This window comes from Mycetomoellerius zeteki, unplaced genomic scaffold (genome assembly GCF_001594055.1).
Source record: "Mycetomoellerius zeteki isolate Tzet28-1 unplaced genomic scaffold, Tzet1.0 scaffold219, whole genome shotgun sequence".
Taxonomy (NCBI): Eukaryota; Metazoa; Arthropoda; class Insecta; order Hymenoptera; family Formicidae; genus Mycetomoellerius; species Mycetomoellerius zeteki.
This window is the reverse complement of record NW_017257161.1, coordinates 284,012-291,062: the sequence shown is the minus strand read 5'-3', so window position 1 is coordinate 291,062 and position 7,051 is coordinate 284,012.

Genomic DNA, 7,051 nt, shown 5'->3' with positions numbered 1-7,051 from the left:
AATTGTAATTTAATTAACACCCTGTATATCAAGATGCGTGCTTGTGCGTTGCGGTTCCGTGCGTGCTTCGTGCAGCACGCAAAAACAGTTGTCACGTAGAATAATAGCGTGGAAAATGTACACCGCTCGTTTTCAGCAATTACAGGAGCTTAATAACAGTAATACACGTTAAACTATCAACATGATAAACTTATAATAAAATGCCGTTGTCTGTAACAATTTGGATCCCACCCGTACGTTGACGAAGAAGAAAAGCGTGCCGCCGAGGATGAATACAGTTTTATGAAACCTGGGCAAAGAGAGAGAAAGAGAGCGAGAGAAAGAGACTTCGGGGAATTTTACTTGCTAAACAAGATTCTCTCTCCGAAGTTCATAAATTTAATCGGAATGTAAATTACGCCGCCCACTTAAAATCAATTTAGATCGAGATTTATGGCGATGAATAATTTACAAAGCGGACACAGTTATACAATGGTGAATCCAGCTCGAAAAACTGGTATTGCAACTGTGAGCTTTTTAGAAGAACACTACAGTTAAAAATAGTCCGATATTAACATCTTGCAATTTAATTATTCTCTATTTTATTTCGACACACTGCAGAACAGCGTTCTGCAGTGTGTTTTAGCAATATCGTCTGGATTTCTTGGCTGTGGTTTTGTGTAACTTCACACGAAATTCTTCCCTTGAAAATTAGGTAATAGTCCGTCGATACACACAAATCCCGAAGCGTCATTAATACGGGCTTCTCGGAAGGAATTAACATAATCATTAGTAACCATGAGCATTAGGAAAGCCGTAGCGGGTAGCTGATTCACTTCAGCGTGAAGGAGTTGCTTAAAGGCGCGACCCGTTTGTATAATATAATTCGTATGTTTTGTAAGTAACACCGATTAAGCGCGGAAACGTATGTTGAGCAATATCGCGCTCGTGTGTTGCATAATATTATTCCCGTCGCGCGCGTGAGATCGAATCTCTGAACGTATGATTCTCTCATTCGAATGCTGATTTAATGCTGCACTATGGAAAGAAAATGTGTGATACGTAGTATAAGTATTAATTAAGGATGTATATACCACATCTTAAAACATTACCGAAAATAAAAAAATTTCATAGATTATTACATCTGAATAGCTGTGTAAAATTCGAGGAAATTCTCTTATTAATTTAAATTATTTAATTTTTTTGCTTGATTCTTATGTAAAATCATGTTTTGTAATATTTATTTGCAAATTTGATGAGAAAGTAATATTAAAAATTAAATCAAATTTTATATATATATACTAATAAAACAATAATAAATATTCGAGCAAAAGGTTATTTGGATCATTTAAAAATTATTCACTTAAAATTTTATGCAAAAAAATTGTCATTTTACTGCATAAAACCATTATAATAAGCCAAATTAATCGTTTTGTTTTTTTTTTGCAGTTGGTTTTAGGACTAACATAATAAAAAATTTTTGAATCCTATTATATATGTTGACTGATATTAGCTATTTTTGGCTGATTATTTGATTAATACTTAATAGATTACATGTATAGATAAACATCTTTAATGAAATGTAGAGAAATAATATATTGCTATGTTTTTCCTTAAAAATATCTTAAATCAATGGCTGCGTTCAGTAGAGAAAACAGTTCTGCAACTGTTGCAATATTTTTTAATATTATTAGTTTATATATTTAGATAAGATACGTGAAGATCGTAGATACTATCGAAATAAAGAATTGGAGTAATTGAATAGAAATATTGTATAAATTGTTGTAAGTGCTAAATTTAGCACTTACAACAATTTATACAATATTTCTATTCATACTTAATTTTCCATCTTAATCTTAATTTTCTAATTTTATTTTTTGAAATTTGGCTCCAATAAACTACTACTCTACTCTTCTGTGGATGCTGAATGTGATCGGAGATCGAACCGGATGAGATCGAAGACTAATAAACCTTCACCACTTGGTTATTGGCTTCGAAGGCTGTCGAACAAAGTGGAGACTGAGAAGATGCCTCTTTCTAAATTGCGGATATTATCAACGCCAACACTCTGGCGTTGATACCATCATGAATGATGCCATCCTTGACTTCGTGATCCCAGCTGATCTTGATCTAATCTCGTTGGTGGTTGAATCAGTAACGCTAATAATTCTGAACAACTGGCCATAATCAATCAGCTCTTTCTTCTTGAACTAATTATAGACGATAATCTCGGCAATAGGAATATTGGCATCGACAGCGATGGCCTTGATCTCAGTCTTCGCCTTGACTTCGACTTTCGTCGACGCTTCCGCCCTTGCTTTGATCTCGATGTCCGCGTGGACGTCACCATGTACACTTCCGTTTGCGCTCCGACTTCGAACTTCGCGTTTGCTTCCGTTCTGACTTGGCTCGATTGTTGAGAAAAGGTTGCTCGTCGCGGAAGAAACAGTTAGAATAATTGCTCCCGAGTGAGAGACATCGTTCTCCAAAGCTAATATTTGTTTAACAATTCGAAAAGAAATCGGACAAAGTCAACGAGATTCCTCATACTTATTTATACATATATGTACGTCATATTTAATCATGTCGCAAGAGAGAAAGAATCATATTCCGCCAACAGTAGATATTCGTTGTAATTTCTAAAATTAAAAGGATATATTTTTTATATTTTTTTTCTCTCTTTAATATAAAAATTAATTTATAAATTTAATTATACTCAATATTAAAAATAGGAATAGTTAAATATTTCCATCAAGTATTCGCCTAAATAAAGTCGATTCTATTTAACTTAATAAGTTGGCTACTTAAAAAAATTAATCTTTACATTGTCGACAGATCACTGAAAAAAGAAGTGTTTAAATTTAAGATATTAAAATATTTTATTCTTGACTCCATTTTTTAAACATTCAAAGAGGTTTTAATTTTAAACTTTTTAAATAGATAAAACACTAAAAAATAGGGACAAGAATAAAACACATTTCTTTTTACATTGATATTGTCGTGTACCCAACGATCGAGAAATAAAGAGAAAGATAAATAATTGCAAACTTTGACAAGGAAATCTCTATATAGTAAATTGTTCTCGAATCCGTGCCGGATGTGATGTAATTGTTGCGAAGCCGGCGGAACTCAATTGGAGCGATATTGTGTGCTGAGATTGCGGGACAACGGCCGCACTGTGGGGTGTCGACTGGGCACGGCTGCGGGTAGCATGAACGGCCAACGCCTTCTCTTATTTGGGATCTGCCCAAATTGGAGAAAGTTTCCTCTGCCGATTGTCGTTATTTACTTTGCTTTTATCGCATTTGTCAACAAGGAATAATGATGAAGGGAAAAGATCGCGATATACGGAAAATAATTTTAAAAAAACGCATCTATGACAATCCTGTAATATCATTAATTTAAGAAATTTCTAGAAGAGGAAAATGGTAGCGCGGCCTTTAAAATTTATTTTTCTTATTAATATAACTGCAGCTCTAATTTACGGAATAACTTCCTCAATTACATCACGTGTGATATATCTATCGCCGCGCGCACAGTACCAGCAACGCGTTTAACGTGTGTTACGTTTGAGATAATTGTAGAAATAAGTCACAGAGAAACACTCTTTGACGGAGGAAAGTCGAATGTTGTTGCTGGGTATAATTAATTGGGAATCCGGCTTACGTAAGACTAACTATCTATGTATGTGTGAGTTATAAAATATAGGGCAAAAGGAAGACCGAAGTGCGTGTAGAAGTTTCAGGAATGAATGAATTGTGAGATGTAAAATAATACCTGAAAAAAATATGTAACATAGGAAAAATATAAAAATATGTCATTACCCATACAGCACAGAATTTGCAGCAATATCGCTGTAACATGCAATGTTGCTGCAATGTTGCAGTAGTGATGCTGCAACTTTTGTGCAGCTTTGTGCTGTAGGAGTACATATATATAGTCAAATGTATAAAGATGCGTAATACTCAAATTTTTATTTATAAAGCTGCTGTAAAATTACAGTTATTCTTGCTAACTGTAATTCTACACAAAAGTAACTATAATCAAATATTCTAATTCCTTTGTAGTTGAATATTTAAATATAAGCTAATCCAAGCTTGTCGTGCTGTTGAAAAGCAGTCGAAGAAATAAGATGATGTCCAAATAAACGAATATTTTTTCAATAACATCATAAAATATCGAGTTCATAACTAGAACAACTTCAAACACGCTGCTAAAGTTGAAATTTTATTTTATCTATCACAACTTTTTATTTACTTTATATTTATATTTTTAATTATGAGTATTAAATTTTATTTTATTTTATGTTTATGTCGTATTGTTATATTATTTCTCTGTAATATATATATGTATACATAGTATATATTAATTAAGTATATATATCGCAGTCACACTCTCGCATGTATGGTAACCATGTTGGTTCCAGCGTGAAAAGGTGAAAGCAGATTGTATGGAATAATCCGTGGAGAGAAGTCCCGTGTAACAAAGAAAAAAAACAAAAAGACAAGGATCTCTCGAGCGCGTTCTCTATGTATGACGAATCTGGAAGAGCCTTGACACCGAATGATAGATTAAGTCTTCGTTACCAGGAACGCATCTATTGACGAATTCGGATATCGATACATATAAGTAACGTAAGCATATTTGACTGTGCTACATCTATCGAGACAGATAAAACAATCTTTGAGTAATTTTAGTTTTTACATCCAAATTTCTTCATTCTACGTAAACGTTTTATTTTGAATACTTACATCGCTTAGACGAATCGGACAATATCAATTTGTTATTACTTGTAGTGTCGAGGAGAAACTAAAGTAAGATTGTATATGGTAAATGGCTATTTGTGGAGGATAGGCGAGAAAGTGGCAGTGAACTTTTGAAACTTTCCACGTGAAAGTGCAAGTGAAGATGCTGCCTGCGCAATGCACGATAAACTAACTAAAACTCAATTTTTGCTGTGAATTGTACGTTCTAAAATTACGTGTATTAATCATAGTATATTAATGATTAGTAGAAAATTGAATTAACGAGTCAACGTTAATTCAATAAATACCGACAAACAGCGACAAAGCGATAGACTGAGAACAAAAGAATTAAAAAACAATGAAGTCGAATTTACCTCAAATAAAGTAATATTTATCTAATAAAATAATATTTGCTTCTAGTTTCCTGAGTAATTAATACAATAAATCTAATATATTATGGTATTTAGTTATAATATAAAATATACATAAAAAATATAGATATTTAATTCTTTTCCCAATAGTTGCATTATACTTTCATTTTTGTTTATAAAATAACACGACCTGAAATATTTTCTTAGAAGATTTTTAAATATAATAAAGATTGCGAGAATTACTGAAAATGATAATAATAATAATAATAAACATTTCTGTCATACGCACAACAATTAAGTTAATTAGGAGTTTATCAAAATGATCTTGGTTTTCACTTCAAATTTTCATGTTTCAAAAGGCCGTTAATTGTAGAAAAATCTGTAGAATATAAGCATAAGATTAAATTGATAATCGATTTGCGATATCACAAACTTCTTAGAAGTCAAATCGATCAGTTCTATGGAATAAAGAGCAGAGGAAATTGAAATCATAAACTATTCGGTAAACTATCGAAATCGAGATTTATAAAAAGCGAAGTTAACCAATTTGGCTTCCAAGAGACTCGTATACAAATATCAGGCGGATTACATTATGAAAATTGACCAAGCCACGATAGAAATTTCCATAAGAGATTTCCAGGGTTTACGATGCGCTTCGCCGTTTTTTCACAACGTGTAAACGTGCTAGGTCAATGCAACGGCGCATAACGCGCTCGTTGCAACAGCTTGTGATGAGGACCTGTCATCTATCCGGCCCAGTCAATTAAAGCCATGCCCATCCTCTTCCTGTTCACTTTCTGCTCGTCCGCTGCTACTTGACCCTTCGCGAACTCCTTTTTATATTTAATAACATCTTATCGTTGATTAAAATTATACATGTGATCATAATTTCCGCTCTCACAATGTAAATAAAAGAAAGATATAATCAAGTTTTAATTGCTGCAATATCAAAGCTTCAAGTTATGGTTTACTTCATCTCATACTTAATATCCTAACTTTGCCGAATTTTCAGGAATTTAGATTTTCAGTTTAATTAGTAAATTAAATTTTAAGAAATCTAATTCTAGAAATTCTAGATTTTTAATTTTTTTTTTAAATTCTTAGAATTTTAGACTGTGCAATTTTTTCAATGATATTTATGTTTACTTGAGAGTTTAATGATTTTTAGGATTTTTTTGTTTTATGTCGAAAACAACGAATACTCTAATAAAAAATTTTTATTTTAGTGATCAGACTCGCGGTAAGCACAAGTCGCGTAATTTGTTACCCTTGACACAATTCTAGTTCTATCATTTTTCTATTGTTACGTTATCATGAGAAATTTCCCAGTGCAAGTATTCATTACTGAAGTGAACGTGTGGATAATGCGTAGACAATCGGCGAGAAAAATGAAATCGATGCATCTGAAAATAATGTGCGAGACGATACAGAGTAGCCTGTAAATATGCACGAGAAAAGAGAACAATAAAATATTTATGAGAAAGTAACTGTCATTACAAAAGACGGGACATTAATATTAATGTTTACATAAATAATTAATATAACATTAATATTTTAAATTAACTATTAAGAAACAATACGTACGAAATCACATTTTAATTATAAGCTAATCGAAGAAACGATGACAGAAAAATGGTTTAAATTTATAAAAGTCCAAAAATTTCCCTCAGTATCAAAATAACTATTTCATCTCATCAAAGTTGACAAAGCCAATGAAAAATAGATGTAAAGCATACATTTGGTACTTTCGAGCATGCCATATTATACAATGATTTCCTTTGAACGATAAGACGACTAGAAATGTTCAATCATCTTTCAGATAAGGCATTTTTCCACATAATCTATTAAAAAATTAAATCCTGATTTAAATTAGGATACTAACTCATTTTTTCATTTTCTCCCTTTATAAAAAGGGTTGAAAAATCTTTTTAGAAAAAAGTAAGAAAAAATAAAGTA